Here is a 23,250-nt window from a genome sequence, read left to right as displayed (position 1 = left end):
TCACTAGCCAACCACCCAAATTTTGGTCACATGACTATAGACACACTGTGATAGCTTTTAAGCAATGAGAATGAGTTCTAAGTCACTTTTACAGTGCCATTGTCAATTTGAACACTGTCTAAAGGCTCCATGTTAGACCCAGTACTCTTCAATATCTTCATCAATGATTTATATGAGGGGACAGAAGGGGAACTCATAAAGTTTGCAGATGGTACCAAACTGACAGGAATAGTCAACACTCCAAGAAAATAGGCTCAAGGTATAAGAGGATATCAACAGATTTCAACTCTAGGTCTTATCTAACAAAATGTAATTAATAGGAAGAAAAGTAAGGGTCTACATTTAGGAAAGAAAAAACAAATGCACTGGTATAATATAGATAATACATGGCTCAATAATAGAGAAGGAACTTGGAGTCCTAGTGTACAATCAGTTAAATATGAGCCAGCAGGGTGTTGCACCTGACAAAAAAGCCAACATAGTCTTAGGCTGCATTAACAGAGGGACAGAATCAAGATCATATGAAAAGTTAGTACCTCTATATAATGCCCTGGTAAGATCATACTTGAAATATTGCACCCAGTTTTGGTCACCAGGATACAGAAAAGATGTTGACATTATAGAAAGAATACAGAGAAGGGCCACAAAGATTAGGGGACTGGAGGCTAAAACATATGAAGAATGTTCTAGTTTAATGAAAAGGACAAGGGGTGACATAATAGTAGTGTTCAAATATCCAAGGGGCTTCCAGACAGAGTCAACCTAGTTTCCAAAGCACCAGAAGGCAAGACAAGAAGCAATGGATGGAAACTAATCAAGAAGAGAAGCAACCTAGAACTAAGGAGAAATTTCCTGACAGAAAGATTGCCAATGGAATGATTTGTTTCCAGAAGTTTGGGTGCTGTGTTATAGCATTTCTTGCTTGAGCATGATGTTGAACTAGAAGACCTCCAATATCACTTCCTACTCTGTTATTCTGTTATTCTGTAAAAGAATAGTTGTAAGTTGAGAAACAATATCTATGGACTCTCTCTCCCTTTTTTTCTTTCTCTCTCTCCCCCCTCCCTTTCTCTCTCTCTCTCTCTCTCTCTCTCTCTCTCTCTCTCTCTCTCTCTCTCTCTCTCTCTCTCTATTTATCTACTCCATCTGCTGTTCCATGTTAAATAGATACTTCCTTGAGTATATAATTAATTTATTTAAATATTTTACATTTCATTTATTTAAATAAATAAATATGCTTTATATAAATGCCTCCACATTTATTTCCAAAGATTACAAGGTTAATTATCACAAATTTCAAGGGACAGTTTTCAACCTTAGGGCACAACATAAACAAGTTTTTTACAGTGAATGTTACAGTTATACAGAATTGCTTCCTATTAAGAAAATTAGAGAGTAATGTTGAGTCCACAAAGAAGTTTCAAAAGGATGTTTCTAGACATCATTTTCTAAGGAATGCATTCTGGTAAGTTGAAATCTTTTCAGAAGGGTTGTACATTTGTCCTTTGTTAGATTTTATAAATTTCAGGGAGAAAAAAAAATCTGCATCAGGATCTCATGTATTTGTAGAATTGAAAAGTTATGACTGAATTAAAAAATACATTCTACTGTGCTATCTACCAAGTTCTCCAAAATCCTCTGAACTTTATTAATACAAACATTGTTTGTAATTGGAAAGATAGCATCATAACTGAAGACCTTATTTCTGGGGAAAGACATTCTTTTTAATAAAAGATGTGAATATACAGTACATGTAGCCCTCAACTGACAACTATTCATTTAGTGATTGTTTAATGTTATAGTGGCACTGAAAAAAAATACTTATGACTTTTTTTCACACTTGCAACCTTTCTAACATCTCCATGATCATGGGATCAGAATTCCGATGCTTGGCTAATGTCTGTTGCAGTGTCCAGATGTCATATGATCACCTTCTACCAAGCAGATTCAATGGGAAAGTCAGATTCACTTAACAAGCATATTATTACCTTATTAATTGCCGAGAGTCAATTAACAACTGTGGCAAGAAAAGTCATAAAATGGGACAAAACTCACTTAACAACTGTTGTTCTTGGCAACAGAAATTTTAGGTTCAATTGCAGTCATAAATCAAGGACTATTTATACTTTATAGCAATCTGTAAATCATGTTCTTTTCAAACTGAAGATAGGCAATCTTTTTGCAGTTTTCCTTCTTTCTTTCTAGCAGAGAAGTGATATATAGTAATGTGCCAATGTCACTGGAAAGAATAAAGCTGAAATCCCTGTCCTGATTATTTGTCTGAAAATTTTAGAGGGCTCTGAGTGCCACAGAAATGCACCTGGGATTACACTCAGTTCACAAGTTGTTTCTTGCCCACTCTCATATTAGATGATTCTATGAAGAAAGGAGGGGAGGAAGGATAACATAGATACAAAGAAAACAAAATGTTCTGAGTTAGCCTGAGGACACAGGAAAAGTAAAAAGAACTGACAAATGTTTTTTTTAATCATTTTAAGATATGTTGCATGTTTAAAGTAGAATAGAGTAGAATAACAGTGTTAGAAGGGACCTTGGAGGTCTTCTAGTCCAACCCCCTGCTTAGGCAGGAAACCCTATACCACTTCAGACAAATGGTTATCCAACAAAAGAAAAGTAGTAAGCATCAGCAACAAAAGCACCTCCTCCTCCTTTATATTTACATATTGGGTTTATATATATATATATATATATATATATATATATATATATATATATATATATATATATATATATATATATATATATAATCTCATCTGCCATCATCAGTCTTGTGTATTGTGTTCATCTGTAAGTCAGGCTTTCACAGCCGTTTCTGTTTTAAGTTTGGTGCTAGCCTACTGTTTTAGAAGATGAAACCATAGAAGAAAAAAACATTCTAACACAGTAGTAGGCTAGCACCAAATTTAAAACAGAAACAGCTGTGAAAGCCCGACTCACAGACAAACACAATACACAAGCCTGATAATGGCAGATGAAATTCTGCTGAAACGTCACTACAACTTTAAAAGCACAACTATAATGATGTGGGAAAATACCTGAACAAAGCTGAATACCATATGTGTGTGTGTGTGTGTGTGTGTGTGTGTGTGTGTGTGTGTATCAGACTCTTGAAATATTACTTTAATGAACACAGGGAACAATATGGTGTAAAAGAAATGATGAATATGCAATATTATTGTCTTTATTTGGCAACAGTTCTCCAAATTCATGAATCCCCTGATAAATATTATAATAATGCTTTCCTTGGAAATCTGTCTATTGATCATAAGGCTAAAGATTAACCTCATAAGAAACAAATCAATGCATGGTGTATGTGTGTCTCTGTGTGTGTTAGAGACTTTCTGCAATTCAACTTCACTACTTTACTTTCCAATAAATTAATATTTTGCAACTGAATACACCGACATGATCAAACTTTTTTTGAGAACATTCAGGACATGACCTAATAATTTAAGTATTGCATATGTTCTTCTGAAATATCATAGTTCTTCATGGTCCATTGCAAGTTAAACAATGTCGTAATTGTTCAGCTTCTTAGCTATACTGATTTCCCTTCTTTATCTCCAGTTCAATTCTCTTAGTGAAACTAATGACATGACTTGATTTCTCTAGATGCAGCAAACATGACAAATGATACTACTATTTCTGAGTTCATACTGCTTGGATTTGGAGAATTCTCAAAACCACAAGTACTTCTCTTCTCACTCTTCTTAGTGATTTACATATTGTCTATGGTTGGGAATTTTATCATTATCATTTTGGTTGTGATAAACAAACACTTCCACACTCCTATGTATATTTTCCTTGCAAATCTGGCTTTCATGGAAGCCTGCTGTAGCTCTGCTGTAATATGTAAAATGTTGTCAATCCTGTTAACAGGAAATAACTGTATACTTTTTCAATCCTGTTCCATACAATTTTATTTCTAGAAGGTACTGAATGCTATCTTTTAGCAATGATGTCTTATGACAGATACCTAGCTATATGTAAGCCACTTCATTATGCTACTCTCATGAGTGTCAGGCTGAATTTCATCTTAGTAGCTGTGTCTTGGGCAGCTGGGTTGATGGTGAGCACAACATTGACTTTGAATATGTTATGATTATCTTTGTGTAGCCCCAATAAAATTGATCATTATTTTTGTGATGTTATTTTTAACATAAGAGAGATCTCCTGCAGTGACACTTACCTCGTTGAACTATCTTCCTTTATTTTTACCTATATATTTACCCTGCCTCCCATTTTTTCTCATCTTGGCCTCTTATGTTTCCATAATTGTTACTATCCTGAAAATGTAATCTATTACTGGAAGACAAAAAGCTTTCTCCACCTGTTCTTCTCATCTCATACTGTTTTGTTTATATTATAGAACAATGATGCTTGTCTATCTTCTGCCCAGAAACAAGAAATCAACACATGTTAAAAAATTCTTCTCTTTTCCATACAGCTTTGAGTCTAGTGATTAACCCACTCATATACAATCTTAGAAACAAGGAAGTAAAGGACGCCTTGAGCAGTGGCTTCAAGAGATTTATATTATATATGGCACATCATAATGACAAGTAATTCTTATCTATTAGGGTTGACTCACACAGGAAGAAATATATTCCTATGTTTGTTTATTCTTAATTAATCTCCTTTTTCTGCGTGGGTTTCAGACAAAAATATGATACGGAAGATTATCCCATAAGGAACTAGTATTATATGATGTTTAAATGAACATGCTAGATCTCTACAAAGCAATCCCTTTTCTTTTTGTGGTCACCATTAGCCAAGTTGCTACTGAGATTCACTATGTGGCATATTTTTGACATAGAAAACTCTCTGATTTGATGTTTCTACTTGAGACCAGGCAGGTCTCAAGTAGAGGGGTTAACTTTTTTTTTTCTTGCACAATGCTTTATCTCCTGAAGATGACTAGGACATTGGCAAATTCTAAATTTTGCATTATTATTTGCTGAGAACTTTTAAAAACAGGCATGATTGGAATAAGACTCCAGTCAATGTATCCTAATACAAAGGCTTCATGTGAAATAGATATTTCTTTCTCAGCTAATTAGGCTTAGGGTGCAATCTGTTGATCCAGGATTTTTAAGATATATTCTGTTATTTTGTGCTCCTCTGCTTTTTGAAGAGCCAAGTAGTAGAACTGGCCTGTATATATTCCATAAATAAACTGGCTGTTATATATCTATGTGAATAATTGATACAGAAAATTATTTTATAATAAATTTTCAGGAATGTTATTACTTTTGATGAGATATGCAATTGTCTATCATTTAGTGTCTTTATTTAAATAATAATAATTTAAATAATAATAATTGGATACTCAAAGAAGCTTCTATCCAGAAAATGCATAGATTATTAGGAGAATAGGGTGAGGAAGAAAGAGAAAAAGAATGAGAGGAGGAGATGAGGGAGAGAGGGAGAGATAATTTGCATTATGGCAATGGATGTTCTTTCTCATCCTCATCCAATTGAATAAAACTGAATAATCATAATTCAAAGAATTACTAAGTAAAATAAATAAACAAACAAATGTATATATGTGAAGATATTATATAGGAAGCAAGAGTAAATCACTCATTAGATCCTACAAAAGAAATAAATAAAAAATGTATACCCTTACTTTTTATGTAATATCTTTGTGTGTGTGTGTGTGTGTGTTTATTTATTTTACTTAGTGATTCTTTGAATTATGATAGTTCATCTTTATTCAATTGGAGGATGAAGCAGCAGAATGGAAGACAATAGTGCCAGCTTCAATGTCTGGATTTATTGCCATACTACTTTATTGCAAGGACTTTCCCTGCCTGTGCAAAAGTAATTAATTATTCATGATTGTCAATGGCCTTTTTTATTTCCTGTACAATCATTTGTTAATAAATTTTTGAAATTCCCCATTAGCTAGGAACTAACATTTTATCATGTTTGGTGGCTGTGTGAAAAACCTAGAAATCCCTACATTAAAATGCACACATTGATTCAAAGGAATATAAAGATTTACATTTTTACATTTTATTTGATTTGTCAATCGCTAACAAGACACAGGTATAAGAATAAATATAGTTTTGAATACATGAGATAGATACTTATAAGAAAAATAAAAAACAATAGGACAGGGATGGTAGGCACGATTGGTGCACTTATGCACATCCCCTACAGGCCTCTTAGGAAGGGGGTGAGGTCAATAGTAGACAGTCTAAGGTTAAAGTTTTTGGGGTTTGGGGAAGAAACCACAGAGTCAGGTAGAGTATTCCAAACATTGACCACTCTGTTGCTGAAAATGTATTTTCTGCAGTCAAATCTGGTGTGGTTAACCTTGAGTTTGTAGCTATTGTCTGCTCTTGTATTGTTATGATTGAAGCTGAAGTATTCATTTACAGGTAGGACATTGCATGTATGATTTCATATACTATATTTAGATCGGACCGGAGGTGGTGTAGTTCTAGTTTTCTAGGTCTAGAGTTTCAAGTCTGATTGCATAAGGTATTCTGCAATGAGTAGAGGAGTGGAGAACTCTTCTTGTGAAATATTTCTGGACTTTTTCAATTGTGTTAATATCAGATACATGATATGGGTTCCAGACTGATGGGCTGTATTCAAGTATAGGTCTAGCAAATGTTTTGTATACTCTAGTTAACAGTGTGATATTACCAGAGAAGAAGCTATGTAGGATTAGATTAACAACTCTTAATGCCTTTTTGGCTATGTAGTTACAGTGGGCTCTAGCACTTAGATAATTTGACATGAGTACTTCAAGGTCCTTTATAAAGTTTGGATTCTCAACAAGGTCTTCACTATTTAGCTTGTATTTTATTTTCTGATTTTTTCTGCCAATATGTAAGACAAGGTATTTATTTGTTGAGATTTGAAATTGCCATTTGATTGACCATTCTGACACATAGTCAAGGTCTTTTTGGAGGGTAGTAGTATCGTCTGTTGCGTTGAATAGCTTTACATCTTCAGCGAAGAGAATGCAGTTGCTCTTAATATGACCACAGAGGTCATTTATGTAGAGTATGAAGAGAGTTGGTCCTAGAACACTGCCTTGGGGGACACCATTGTTAACAGGTACAGAATTTGATAGGACACTCCCAATTTTGACCATTTGTTGTCTGTTTGACAAGAACGCTTCTATCCAGTTATGTAGGTGTCCAGAGATACCATAAGATTTTAGTTTTAGGAGTAGTTTGTCGTGTACCACTGAATCAAAAGCTTTACAGAAGTCTATGTAGATTGTGTCTATTGCTTTGCCCTGATCAAGTTGTGTAATCCATATGTCCATAAGATGAACATACAATTGAAACCAGAGGTTTTTCTTTTGGGATTGACAGACAAACATTTGGAAAAAAAAGTTACAGAGCATACTTTTAAATATAATAACTTCAGAAAAATTACTGAATGCAGAAAGATGGATGGATTTGGTATGTAATTATGGAGGAATGGATGGGGAAGATGATGTAAATTCCTGAGATAGTTAATTTACTTTTTTATTTATTTTATTTATTTATTTATTTGATTTGTCAATTGTTTACAAGATAATAAGTATAAGTGTATACATAGTTGTGAATACATGAAATGGGTACATATAAGAAAAATAAAAGAAGAATAAGAGAAATAATAGAACAGGGACGGTAGGCACGTTGGTGCGCTTATGCACGCCCTACAGACCTCTTAGGAAAGGGGTGAGGTCAATAGTAGACAGTCTAAGGTTAAAGTTTTTGGGGTTTGGGGAAGAAACTACAGAGTCGGGTAGAGTATTCCAGACATTGACCACTCTATTGCTGAAGTCGTATTTCCTGCAATCAAGTTTGGTGCGGTTAACTTTGAGTTTGTATCTATTGTGTGCTCTTGTGTTGTTATGGTTGAAGCTGAAGTATTCATTGACAGGTAGGACATTGCAATGTATGATTTTATATATCATGCTTAAATCAGACCGAAGACGGCGTAATTCAAGGTTTTCTAGTTCTAGAATTTCAAGTCTGCTGGCATAAGGTATTCTACAACGAGTAGAGGAGTGGAGAACTCTTCGTGTAAAATATTTCTGGACTTTCTCAATTGTGCAAATATTAGATACGTAATGTGGGTACCAGACTGATGAACTGTATTCGAGTATTGGTCTAGCAAATGTTTTGTATGGTCTGGTTAGTAGTGTGATATTACCAGAGAAAAAGCTACGTAGGATTAGGTTAACAACTCTTAATGCCTTTTTGGCTATGTAGTTGCAGTGGGCTCTAGCACTTAGATCATTAGAGGTGAGTATTCCAAGGTCCTTTACAGAGCTTGGGTCATCAACAAGATCTTGACTATTCAGCTTGTATTTTATTTTCTGATTTTTTTGCCAATATATAAGACAGAGCATTTATTTGTTGAGATTTGAAGTTGCCATTTGTTTGACCATTCTGATACATAGTCAAGATCTTTTTGTAGGGTAGCAGTATTGTCTGTGGTATTGAACAGCTTTACATCATCAGCGAAAAGAACGCAATTGCTCTTAATATGATCACAGAGGTCATTTATGTAGAGTATGAAGAGAGTTGGTCCTAGAACACTGCCTTGGGGGACACCACTATTGACAGGTACAGAATTTGATAGGACGCTCCCAATTTTGACCATTTGTTGTCTGTTTGACAGGAATGCTTCTATCCAGTTATTCAGTTGTCCAGAGATACCATAGGATTTTATTTTTAGGAGTAGTTTGTCATGTACCACTGAATCAAAGGCTTTACAGAAGTATATGTAGATTGCGTCTATTGCTTTGCCCTGGTCGAGTTGTGTCGTCCATATGTTTTTGCAGTGTAAGAGTTGCAGATTACAGGATAGTTTTTTCTGAAATAATTGATTCCATGACTTTACAGGTGACGCAGCATAAGGAGATTGGTCTGTAATTTTCAATTAGGCTTGGGTCTCCCTTTTTGAAGATGGGGATGACTGTGGCTTGTGACCATAGGTTAGGCAAGGAGCTGGTCCTGAAAGATTTTTCAAAGATTATGCTTAGAGGTTTGGCTATGGCAGTGGATAGCATTTTAAGAAGTAGGCACATATTCCATCCGGTCCAATAGATAGAGATGGTTTTAGATTGCGTAGTGCTTTTTCAACATTGTCTTCTGTAAAATCAATATGTATTAGATCATTGTTGTTATCTGTGGTATGGCTAGGAAATACTGGGCATGATCCATTGCTGTTTACAAATACTGAGCCGAAGAATGTGTTAAAGATGTTGGCTTTAATGGTGTCGTCGTTGCAGTCTTTACCATCAGGTCCTATCAAGGGTGGGATGGACCTTGAGTCTTTTAGTTTGTTGTTTACAAAATTGTAAAAAGCACGGGTGGAATTGGTGCTTAGAAGGTTTTCCTCTTGTTTAATGTGATAATTGGTGCATTCGGTCTTTATCTGGTGGCATAAATTTTTGTATCGGCTTTTGAAATTGGCAACGCGACCAGATTTGTTTTCCGCCAGAGTGATCTCTTTTTGGATTGAAGTTTCCTTATTGTTATGGGTAATCTTCTTTTTTGTTTTGTTTTGGGAGTTGTTGTTGGTACATATAGTTTGATGACTCTTTTGACTACAAGTAAAAATATGTTGTAATGGTCTTCAACAGTATTGCATCCAGTGAATAGAGATTGCCAATCAAGGGATGAGAGATCGTTGTCTATAAGATCATAGTTGCCTTTTTGAAGTTACAATTGGGGATTACATCATTGTGGTGATTTTTGTGTGGGCGTATGTTGAGACAAAAGTCAATCATATTGTGGTCACTGCTGGAAAAGGGTTCTTTAGTTTGTATTCCGTAAATTAAATTCAAACTATTGCAGAAGAGGAGATTGAGGCAGTTGTTTAGTCTAGTGTTGTTGGTTACTAGTTGTTCCAGTCCCAGATTTGTAATAGCATTGTAGAAGGTTGTGTGTATGATTTCAGTTGTACAATCATTTACGGTCCAGTCAATATGAGGTAGATTGAAATCACCAAGAATGATAAAAGGGTATGGGCAGGATGCAGCCCATGTTAGTAATGTATTTAGCTTGTTTACATGTTCGATGTCATAATCAGGTGCTCTGTAACATAGTAAGAATCGAATTGTGATATTTAAGGATAGTTCACAGATGATGGTCTCAGGAAGAGCAAGCTCCTGGGTAACTTGGATATTTTTAGATGTAAGGACTTTTTATAGAAGATAGCAACACCACCTCCTCTAATTTCACGATCTGATCAGTAGACATGATAGTCTCTTACTGTGGTAATGGAGTCAGGGAGAGATGCATTGAGCCATGTTTCACAGACAAATATAATGTCGAATTTAGCCATATTTAGTAGGAGGAAAAATTCAGGCATTTTATTCACGAGGCTTCTTGCATTGAGTAGTTTGCATTTAAGGCCAGCAGTAGTTGGAATTGAGGTAGTTAGGGCGTGCATGCCTAGTCTTGGGTGATGGTGGATCAGTTGAGGTAGGGTTGTGGTTGAGGGTTAAAGCTGAGTTGCGGGTTGTGTGGCTTACTTTTGATACAGTCAGCATGGTAGTCAATGTACAGGTCCTTCTCTCCATTGTCTAGACATTTTTTAAGTTCAGTGCGGAGTACACGGGAGCGGGCACGTTGCTGTATGGTTAGGTCAGGGCGACAACGGAGGTTCTTATGGTTGGTGTTGGTTTTGGCGAGTGAATTTATAGTGTAAATGAATTTACGTTTGCTTGATTCAATTTTGCAAATGACCCTGCACAAGCGTGGGGCCACAGAGCCGTCTCTGTTTTTGAGCTCTCGGCCAATGCGGGAAATGTCAAGTATTTCATCAGCGGAGATGGTTGATGCTTGATAATCACTGATGATGTTTCGGACAGTTGTGATGTCATCATTGTCATTGATGTCCTCTAGACCAAATAAGATGGCGTTTGGACATTTCCGTTCACGCTCAACAGCTTCTCTGATGAGGATTGGGATATCAATATTTGTCTGGGTTGTGTTTTTTTGTGGATTGGGTTTTGGATTGGGTTGTGGTTGTTGGGTAGAGATGTGGTTTGTAGCTATTGGATGTTCAGGTTTTTGCGTTGTGTCTTTTTTTTCAAGGTTGGATATTCTTTCTTTTACGGCGTCCAGGGATGCTACTATGGTGTTAAGGGATGTTTCAATGGTTTCAATGGTATCAACTCTTTCCAACAGATCCAGTTTGGGTTTGCATGATTTGCAGAGATATGGAAACTCATTGGATGATTCCAGGTATTGAATAAATTGCTTGGTTAATCCCAAGCAGTCATGATGAGCGTTTTTTGATCAGAGAAAAGACATTTACATGTATTGATGACTGGAAATCTCTTACAGATGCATGATAAGCATAAAAATGAACTTATAGTTTATAGTTTTGGTGCTTTGACAAAATAGATTTTAGAAAAAAGAAAATTGTTATAATTAAAGAGTAAGAACTAAATTTATAATTGTAGTTATAAGTGTTGTAAATAAGATCAGAAGCTACATTATCATAGCTTTTTTAGTTTTATTTTAATTTTTTTGTGCTTTTAGCTTTCCCTTAGCATTGTTTCTTCTTTTCTTTTTCTCACTTTATATCAGCTTGTAACAGTTTTGTCTTCCATTTAAAAACTATTTCAATAAATATGTATGTGTGTTATTTAACTCATATGTTAATACTACTTATTCATTTATTTCATTACATTTATTTACTGCCTATCCCTCTATGGGGCTACTCTGGGTGCCTTTTAACAGTAGAAGGTAAAACTATAAACAATGTAAATAAAACAATAGTAAACAGTGAAACAATACAAATTAATAATGAAACTACCACAATATGAATTAAAAGATGGCTGAGGACAGAACAAGATCTGCAGAGTGGGAAGTGGGATTTGCAAATAGTCTAATAGACATATCCAGTGTGATATTCTCCCATTGGGTCCCCAGGTCAATCAAAAGAGCCAAGCCTGCAGGCTCTTATAAAAGGACAGGAGAGAAGGGGCATGATGTTTCAGAGAAACAATGCTAGGGCACAGAAGACTGGAATCCATCAGCCAGAGTTCCTTGATTGACAGGATCTGCATCAGGACTCCTTAGACAGTCCTAGCAACATGAGATAGTTCATCAAGTAACCTGGACCCATGTCATGAAGGGCTTCAAGGGTCATAACCAACACCCTGAACTACATCCAGAAACAAACCAGCAGCCAGTACAGCTCATGGAACAGCAATGTAACATGGGCCATTCTAGGAGCCCCAAAGACTGCTCATGTTGCCATATTCTCCAGGAGCTGAAGCTTCCAATTGCATTTCAAAGGTAATCCTACATAAAGTCCCACTACCTTTATCTTTCTGCAAATTGTGGACCAGTGGATTCCATTTTGTGCTTGTTAACTTGAACAGAGACAAGTCACAAGTAGTGTAACGCAAGACTAGAGTCTTTTTCTGAACCCTCTTGCAGTATACTGTATTTGGAGTACAGGATAAAACAGAACAAAAGAAAAACAAAAGAAAAGGATCTCAGTGTGTTCATAGCAGATGGCTGCAAAATGAGTAAACAATGTGGCCAGGCAGCTGTGAAAGCAAACAAAATTCTGGGATGCATCCCTAGAGGGATCATCAGTTGGGTGTACTAATCCCATCAAATAGGACTTTAATAAATCCCCTATATTGAATAATGTGTCCAGTTCTGGAGACATCACTTTAAAAAAAATATTGATAAGAGTGAGTGAATTCAGAGATGGTGCAAAGTCTGAAGGATAGCACATATCTGGATTGATTGGAGGAACTGATAAGTATAGCTTAGAGACAGAAGGGAATGGGTGGGGGGAACACATGATTGAAACCTTGAGATATATTAAGGGTGTGAATAAGTTTCTAGAAGACAATATTTTCAACATTAAACAGAAATCAAGAACATGGAAGCATAACCTCTCATTGACAATAGGGAAGTTCAAAAATAATGTTAGAAAGTATTACTTCACAAAAAGAATAGTGGAAGCTTGGAACCAACTTCCAGCAGAGGTAATGAATCAATCATCAGTAACTGAGTTTAGATCTGCTTGAGATAAATATGTTTCTATCACCTGATAAAAATAATAAATACAAATAAAATAAATCATAATAAAATAAAAATAAATTAAATAATTAAAAATAAAACAAAATAAAAACCAAACCAAAAAACTCAAAGGACAGACTCAGTAAACCACTGGGTCTTTCTCTGCCATCAGTTTTCTATGTTTCTAATTAGAGACAGTTTCATCTGAGAAATTTTTTCAGGTTACAATTCTTTCCCAGACTGAGGGCTTTTTCCTTTCTATCTGTCTACCTGACTGTTCTCGTAGTGATAGCTCTACACAGACTCAATCTACCTTTTTGTCTAACTGCTCTTATACATATTATATATGATGATATGATATATGATATGAATTCAGTATTCAGACCACAGCCAGTTTGATATAAAAATGAGAAGACCATGAGTTCTAGTTCTGCTGTAGGTATGAAGCCAATAAGATAATTGTGAGTCTCTGAAACAGGCAATGGGATATCACTTAAAATCTTTCCCAGAAAGGTGCAGGGACTTATCCAGGGAATTACAGGAATCAAGAATAAGTAAAATAAATAAAGGGGGAAAATAAGTCTATGGACACAAATCTGGGAGGAAAATGAAATTCCACACCAACCAGAGGTGTTTTGTTTTTTTGAACAACACAGGGACAAGTATAAATCTAATTACTAGAATTTATTGGATAATTTGATTAACTGTGCAATATGAAGAGCTATCATTAATTCTTAATAGATTTCAAAATAGATTGTATATCTAACTGGGGATTTGACATAATTTTTCCCCAGATTCATAGTCACTAAAAATGTGCTCACCTAAAAAATGCAAGAAAAACATTTTATCAATGTCATTAATGCATTAGAAAAGGAAATTGTAATTATATGCATATATATATTTTTTCTTAAAAGCTTGTGGAAATTTAGAGGTGAATTCTCATTTTGTCAAATTTCAGTTGTATCCAATCTTTATAGTCAGGTTCTCACTTGAATTCAAAGAGGATCACAGTTTTATTCCTTGAAATTTTTTAGATGACTTGAACAATTAAGATAGAAATCAAGCCGGAACAAGGAGCTTCCCAAATCTCAGTCAGGAAAAAGTCCAAAAGTAGCCATGGACAGGTAAAGACTTGGGCAATAAGAACAAAGTATAGCAACGGTGACAACAGAAGTTAGTTTATTTTATTGTCATTGCACCTCGTACAATGAAATCAAACACCATCTTCAGTGCACATTATGACCATGAGCATGAAAATAAACACAAACATACATCCTTCACCCTTCACACATTGAACCGGAAACCCCCAACACCACACCAACACTGCACTATACAGCAGAATTCAAAAGAGCTACTGCCCTGGGATAGAAGCTGTTTTTCAGCCTATTTGTCCTTGTTTTTATTATTCTGTACCATCTGCCAGATGGTAATAGTACAAAAAATGGGTTCCAGGGATGAGATGGATCTTTGAGAATGTTTTGAACTTTCTTAAGGCAGTGGGAGCTATAAAACTGTTCCAAAGAGGGGAGAGGGCATTCTGTCCAATGACATTAACTCTTCGGAGTGCTTTCCTATCTGCCACTGTGCAATTGGCGAACCATACAGAGGTGCAGTATGTTAAAATGCTCTCTATGGGGCAATGATAGAAGGTCACCAGCAGTTTTTCATTCAGTTGTTATTTTCTGAGAAAATAATTTTTTATTAGTTTTTAAAACAAACATAAACAAACAAAACATAAAAACATCAAGTCATCTTCCATATATGTACATATAGTGTGCCGGTTGGTTTACAAATTGTTTTGTGCTTCCATTTCATAGTCTTCGATTATAATTACATTGTATATAATCTTGTATTATCAATCAAATGTTAAATACATTAATATCATTATTAATCAAACATTTGACTATACTTTTATTCATTCATGTTTTACAAAATGATCATATTTTACTTAATTTGTTTTATGACAATTCATATTATCATCCCAGATCTATCCTAGAATCATTTTGCAGATATAATAAGACAATAATACATCTTTATATATTTATTATTTTCTAAAAGTCTACATATTTCATTACTATATTTTATTGTCTAACCATTGATAGAATAGATCCCAAATTTTATAAATTTGTTTATCATCTTGTTCTCTAATTTCAAATGTCAATCTACTCATTTCAGCACATTCCAATATTTTCTTAATGATTTCCTCCTGTGATGGTATTTTCTCATTTTTCCAATTTTTAGCAAATACAACCCTAGCCACTGTTAATACATTTACAATCAGGTATTTCAGTTCTTTACTATATATTTCAGGTAAAATTCCCAATAAAAATATCTCTGGTTTCAAATCTATATGCTTTTTTGTCATTTTTCCAACCACATGTTGATTTTAGTCCAATATTTTTAGCATCCGCACAAGTCCACCACATATGGTAATATGAACCAGGTGTCTGATGACATTTCCAACATTTTTCAGATTTATTCTTGAACATTCTTGCTATTCTTGTCGGGGGAAATGCCACCTGTAAAACATCTTATACAAATTTTCTTTATATGCTGTTGACATTGTCATTTTATAATTTTGAGACCACAATTTTTGCCATTTCTCTAGATCAATCCCATATCCAAAATTCTTCCCCCAAGCAATCATAGTTTCTTTAACTTGTTCTTCTAGTTTAATTTCTAATAAATATCCATACAATTTTTTAATCACCTTTTCATCAGTACCTGTCAAAATCTTATCTAAGTCAGTCAATTTATCATAGTAACCTTCTGTTTTAGAATCTTTATCATATCTTGAATGTATTTGCGCATATGAAAACCAATTCATCTTTATACCTTGTTCCTCAAGTTTTTGTAGAGCTTTAAGTTCACCCTTTTCATTCAATATTTCACCATATCTAACTGTTGGTTCCTTTTTGTATGTTATAGGATAAGAAAATGCTTCAATAGTCGATAGCCAGACTGGAATTTTCAAATAACATTGTCTTTTAATCTTCTCCCAGTTTAACCACAGAGAGTCCCGTATATAATGTCTTTTAAAGTACCCCTGTGTTTTAGTTCCTTTATACCATAAAAAAGCATGCCACCCCAACAACAGATCATGTCCTTCTAATGTCAACAATCTAGTATTTTTTAATGTTATCCATTCCTTAACCCACATCAAATTTGTAGCTTGGTAATACAACTCCCAATTAGGCAAACCAAATCCTCCTCTTATTCTAGCATCTTGCAAAGTTTTAACTTTATTCTCGCTTTTACCTTGCCATATATATTTCAACACAATTTTATTAAAATCTTCAAAGTAGTCTTTTCCAAGCCTAATTGGAATTGTTTGAAACAAATATAAAATTCTGGGTAATATATTCATCTTGATTGTTGAGATTCTCCCTATTAATGACAGTTGTAAATTTTCCCATTTCGCCAAATCTAAGCGCTATCTGCTGTTTAAGTTTGATATAATTATTCTCTTTTAGTGTACTGCATCTTGCTGTCAAGTATATCCCCAAGTACTTGATCTTATTCGTGATCTGAATTTTCAATAGGTCTGCCAATTCTTCCTTTTGTCTTGATAGCATATTCTTTGTCAGGATCTTTGTCTTATCTTTATTTATTTTCAAACCAGCCACCTTTCCATATGTCTCTATCTTTTCTATCAATTTTGATGCTGTTTCTAATGGGTCTTCTAAGATAAAAACCAGAACATCTGCAAATGCTTGCAACTTAAATTCTTCCTTTTTAATTTTCATCCCTTTTATATTCTTTTCATCTCTAATATTTCTATTTAGCACTTCCAAAGTTAACACAAACAACAAAGGTGATAGTGGGCACCCTTGTCTTATTCCTTTTCTTATAACAATAGAATCTGTCAGTTCTCCCTCTATCGTTACCTTTGCCGTCTGCTTATGATATATAGCTTCTATTGCTTGAATAAATTTTCTAGCAAAGCCTATTTGTTCCAGCAGTAATAACATGAATCGCCAATTCACATTATCAAATGCCTTCTGTGCATCTAGAAATATCAGAGCCATTTGTTTTTCAGGATGTGACTTGTAGTATTCCAAAGTGTCCAAGATTACTCTCATATTGTCTTTGATTTGTCTCTTTGGCAGAAATCCATTTTGATCAGGATGGATAAAATTATTTAAATATTTTTTAAATCTTTCTGCCAATATTGAAGCAAAGATTTTATAATCTGCATTTAGTAGGGAGATAGGTCTATGGTTCTTGATTTGTAATGGATCGGTCTCCTCTTGTATAATATAGTGTAATATAAGCTTCTGACCATGATTTAGGTATCCTCTTCTTTAACATAACTTCATTCATAACTTCTAGCAGTGGAAAGTTCAATGATTCTTGTTATGCTTTATAAAATTCTGCCGGAAGTCCATCAGGGCCTGGTGCCTTTCCATTATTTTTCTTCTTAAGCGCTTCAGTTAACTCCATCATCGTTATATTGCTTTCTAACATTGTTCCAATCTCTTTAGGTATCTGGGGTAAATTAGCATTCTGTAAATACAAAGTGCAGTGTGCTCTTTTTATTCTTTTTAAGCTGTGCTACCCCTCCTCATCAGTTTACTTTTTTTTGAATTTCTATGTCTGCTTTTTATTTTAAAGGAAAAGCTTTAGTATTAATGTTTCCCTTCCTTTTCTTTTTAAGGGAGTAGCCTTTTTCTTCTCTCCCCCTTCCTGGTATTTTTGTCTTTCCATCTACCTTCCATATTGGTGTTTTTTTTTTGGGGGGGGGGGGTATTTTTATGCATCGTTTTATATTTGAGACCTCTTAATTGGATTAAGTTGTTAATTAGAGAAATTAAAATTTGATATAATCTGCCTACAAGAAGTACATATTAAAAAACAATATGAACAATTGTTGATATAGCCAAAATTAGGGAAAATATTTACCTCCTTGACACAATGTAAGAAAAGAGAAGTGGTTTTATATATTAAAGAGACCATCCCTGTGAAATTGATTTATACTAATGATGATGGAAATATGGTGGAAATAGGGTGGAAATTAATGGTGGAAATAATGGACAATAATACGAAAACACTCCTGATTGCAATCTATGCCCCGAATGACAATCAAGAAGAATTCTATAAAAAATTACATATGAAAATAATTGAACTGGACTATGTTAATATAGTTATGATGGGAGATTTTAATGGAATTGTAGACAATAAACTGGACTATACAGCACAGAAAACAATAAAGCAAAAAAAGAAAGACTCTCCTTAAATCTTTTTTTAAAATGGTAGATGAAATAAACTTAAAAGTTACATGGAGAGAAATAAATGCTAAAACTAAACACCTTCTACACCTTCTACTCAAATAGACACTCATCATGGTCCAGAATAGATATGATATGGATGTCAACAGAATTGTTAACTAATATTCAAGAAATAAATATTGAAACAAGTACTTGGGCAGATCACAATCCAATGACAATTAAATGGAAAGGACAAAGAAGAAGATCTAGATGGACGTTAAATAATACTATTTTAAAGGAAAAAGACATCGTGGATGGAGAAATAATTGGCCTTTTTCTTTGGAGAAAACAAAAAAGAAGATACATCAATCCAGAATGTATGGGATACAATGAAGGCATATGCCAGAGGCTTGATAATAGACTATACAAGGAAAAGAAATACCATGAAAAGATTAGCCTCTAAGGCCTTAGAGGAAGAGTATAAAGGACTTGAAAAGAGCTACAGAAAATGCCACAGAAAAAGGACATTAAGTTAAAAATGGATATAACCAAACATAAAATGGGTCTAATAGAAAAAGAAGAATTAGCACAAAAAATTAGAGGTGCTAAACAGAACTACTTTGAAGATGCAAACCAGGTAGATGGTTAGCATATAAATTGAGAAAGGAGAAAGAAACAAGGAAAATATTGCAATTAATAGATGACCAAGGCCAAGTTTGCTATGGTAGTAAAGAGAAGAAGGAAATCATTCGAGACTATTATGGGAAACTATACACACAAGAGAATATTGATGAGGAAAGAGTCTGCTGGGCCCTTTTGACCAAGACCAATGTGGACACCCCAGGTCAGGTCCTCTTTTAGGGTAACACCCAGAAACTTAAAATTGGCCACTTACTCCACTCGGTCTCCATTGATAAGCAAGGGCTGGATGTCTGATCTGTTCCTTCTATAATCCACTATAAGCTCCTTGGTCTTATTGGTGTTGAGGACCAAGTTGTTGTCTCCACACCATGAAAGCAACTGGTCCACCTCATCTTGGTAGGCAGACTCATCCCCCCTGGAGATAAGTCCCACCACTGTTGTATCATCTGCAAATTTAGCAATAGTATTACTAACGTGAGTGGGAATGCAGTCATGCACATAAAGAGTATAGAATAAGGGACTCAACACGCAACCCTGTGGTGTACCAGTGTTAAGAAAAGGGCTGAAGAAGTATGATTACCTAATCTGACCCTCTGTGAGCAGCCAGACAGGAAATCCATAATCCAAAGTCAGATTGAATTAGAAAGCCCAAGGTCCAGAAGTTTAGACACTATGTGGAAGAATTGTGTTAAACGCAGAACTAAAATCCACAAAAAGCATCCTCACATAGCCCTCCCACTGTTCTAGATGAGTCAGAGCAGTGTGAAGAGTGATGGCTATAGCATCCTCTGTAGATCTATTTTTTCTGTATGCAAACTGTTGTTTATCAAATGTATGCGGAAGACCAGAAATGATGTGCCGGCAGACCAATTTCTCAAAGCACTTCATGATGATAGGAGTGAGTGCCACTGGTCTGTAATCATTGAGGTTGATAGGGAACGTCTTCAGAAGGAAGGAAGGGAGAGAGGGAGGGATGGAGGGAGGAGGAAAGGGAAGGGGGGAGGGAAGGAAAGGAAAGGAGAGGAGAGGAGAGGAGACGAGAGGAGAGGAGAGGAGAGGAGAGGAGAGGAGAGGAAATCACCACCTAATTTTTTATATGACTTTAAATTAAGATGTGAAAAGAGATTATACACAGAGAGTTTACAGGTGGTCCTTGACTTACAACAGTTCATTTAGTGACCATTCAAAATTACAATAGCACTGAAAAAGGAGGAGAGCAGCTGGCCAGCCGGGGAGGCCTCCCGTGCTGCGAAAGAGGCAGCCAACGATCTCCGGCGCCGTCCTGCTCCACGCGCTGGCTGCTTGGACTTGCTGGCCCGGCACATAGAACAGGGCGGTGCCGGATGTTGGAGAAGCCGAGCGGAGCCGAAGCCACCTCGGCTCGCGTTGTTTTCTGAGCCTGCGAGCCTAGCGCCAGGGCGCTTTCATTGCACAGCGGAGCTTCTTGTCTCGGGAAAAACAGGCATCGTTGCTGCCCCCTGAGGGGGGGCGATTCTGGGCTGCGCGATTGGGGACTTCTTGGCTTTGGGTGGGAGCGAGGATGGACAGAGTCTGTGAAGTGGGGCTTGCCTGCCCTTGCTGGCTGCCTCTGCTTCCTTGGGGCGGGAGGGGGCTCATCTGGACCAAGGGTGAGTCTCCCCCTCAGTTTCCCTGAAGGATCTTCCGTCGCTTTTGCCTTCTCCCTACATCTTCCCTCTGTTAAAAATCCCCCACACACACACACACTTATTTTCGGGCGGATAGATTTTGTGTCTGAGCATTCTCACATGACAGTGGGTCTTTCCCCCAAAACAGTTAAAAAAAGAAAAACAATATATCCTCATGCAAGAACTTTTCTGCTTCCGATTACCCCCATGCTTAAAAGTTGCAAAGGAAACACGGAAGCAGGGAAGCGCCTGCCCAGCTCCGGAGCTCCACACCATTTTTTTTCAGAGGGGAATCTTGCACTCGAGTATAAGCCGAGGGGGTTTTTTTCAGCACAAAAAATGGGCTGAAAAACTCGGCTTATACTCGAGTATATACGGTATGTCATTGTCATGCCCCTGGTGGAGACTGACTCTGAGGGAGAGGAGGAACAGCCGACAGAAGTGGAAGTGTGGCTCTGGAGATTGTGGAGGAGGCTGGGGAAGGGCAGAGGCCAGCTGAGCAGTCAGAGGAGGTCCCAGGCCCATCCGCTCTCCATCCTAGGGCATGCAGGGAGGAGAGGATAAGGGAGAGACTTGGTCTACTCAGAAGGAGAGGGCCTTGATCCTCTTCATGGGCTGTAGCAGTGACAACTTTATAAGAGGACGGACATGCATGCTGGCGAGTGCTGGAAACAAAGTGTGGAAATATCTCTAGTTCATGGTTCCTCTCTGAGTTTGGCGCCCTTCCCAGTGTGTGTTCTGTTATCTGTGGATATCCTCCAGCCCTTATCTTGCCTGATTTGTGTTATTTTTTACTCTTTATAATTTAAATGGCATTTCCTCATTCTTGTAACTGCTTGTGTGGGAGGGTTTTTTTTTTTTGTCTCCAGTCAAGGATATTTGGAGTTTGGAAGTAAAGTGAAGGAATAAAAGAGGCTTCACATGTTTTTTGTGACTGTGTTTATTTTGTATCCCACCCTGGGTCATCACAGTCATATTTTCATATATTTATATAGTTATTTACATATTTATACATAAGTATACATAGTTATACCTATTCATATCAAATTATTTTATCACACCATAATGTTTCATTTCATCTCTCTATTTTGTGTCTACCTTGCAGCCAATTATACAATAAATTCCAAATTTCATAGTACTCTGTCTCTTCTCTCTCCTTCATTTCCATTGAAAAGCCTATCCATTTCTGCACACTCTAAAACCTTTTTTATGTTCATAATATCGGAGAGAATGCTGCCACTTTTCCAATTCTGGGCAAAGGCTATTCTTGCTGCAGTTATTATATGTAATATAATATATTGGAATTTCTTACTTATTTTATCTCTTAATATACCCAATAGGAATATCTCTGGTCTCAATTCAATTTTCTGTTTTGTAATTTCCTCCAGCCATTTCCTAATTTTTTAGCTTGAGGGCATGTCCACCACATATGGAAATAGTTTCCTTGTTTGTAATTACAATTCCAACAATTTGCTGATCTATTAGGGAACATCTTAGCCAATCTTGCTGGGTGTAAATGCCAACGATAAAACATTTTGTATAAATTTTCTTTGTATGCTGCTGATAGAGTTAGTTTATAGTTTATTTCCCATAATTTTTCCCAATCTTCCAAATTAATGCTGTAACCAAAATTTTTCACCTAAATTATCATGGTCTCTTTTACCACTTCCTCTTCCATTCGGTATCTTAGGAGATAATTATATATTTTGGTAAACATTTTTTTCATCTGACTCTTGTAATATTTTATCTAATTCCTGCTGATCATTATATATTCAAAATTCTTCTATGTCTTTCTTATATCTTGTTTGAATTTGTAAATAGGGCCACCAGTCTATTTTTAATCCCCTGTTCTTCAGTTCTTGATTAGTTTTTAATTTTCCCTGTTCATCCAATAATTCTTTATATCTCACTATTTTATTTAAGTCAAGGACATTGAGATACATCATTGCTTCTATGGTGGATAATGAAATTGGGATCTTCATGTAATGGTTTTTCTTGATTTTCTCCCATAGAGATAATAAAGTGTCTCTAACTTTGTACCTCTGGAAGTATGAATGGAATATATTTTTCCCTTCACATATAAATGCATGCCAACCAATCTGCAGATCATGGCCCTTTATTGTTAATACTCATTTATTTTTTAGATTTACCCAATCTTTGATCTATGTTAAGACTGCGGCCTGGTAATAGAGCTCCCAATCTGGGAGTCCAAAATAGGACATATTATTTGATGTTTATATGTGTTTATATGAACACATAAATAATAGATCTCTATGTCTAAAACACATTTTATTATTGCTTCCTCTGATTCTTGAATTACAAAGTACCATAATTGGTTTGCATACTATAAACTATTAGGCAAATATTTGTCTATTTGAATAATTGTTGCAGAAAACTATTTTATAAAAATTGTTCAACGGTATTACCATTATCATTGTTGAAATATGTGTCTATCATTTAGTATGCTTATCTAAATAATAATAATTGGATACACAAACAAACTTCTATAGATACAGAAAAATGGATAGATTGATAGGAAGATATGGGGAGGTAGAGAGAGAGAGAGAAAGGGAGTGATTCATTTTGTATTTTGCCAATGGATATTCTTTTCCATTGCCTAATCTGCATAAAAATGAATTATCATTATACTTCAGGGAACCTCTAAGTAGTAGAAGTAGTTAGACAAATAAATATATTTACTTTATGAAGTATAAAAAG

The 23,250-nt window shown here is 35.7% G+C and overlaps 1 pseudogene; it reads left to right on the top strand.

Annotated features, from left to right (window-relative positions):
• Nucleotides 1–3,644: 3,644 nt before the first annotated feature.
• LOC148129054 (olfactory receptor 10A3-like) lies at nt 3,645–4,587 on the top strand (annotated as a pseudogene).
• Nucleotides 4,588–23,250: the final 18,663 nt, after the last annotated feature.

The sequence above is a fragment of the Notechis scutatus genome, chromosome Z (assembly GCF_049901735.1).
Source record: "Notechis scutatus isolate UNSWTSFEM ecotype Mainland chromosome Z, rNotScu1.2, whole genome shotgun sequence".
NCBI lineage: Eukaryota > Metazoa > Chordata > Lepidosauria > Squamata > Elapidae > Notechis > Notechis scutatus.
Note: the sequence above shows the minus strand (reverse complement) of the source record. Positions and strands in the feature narration are given on the sequence as shown.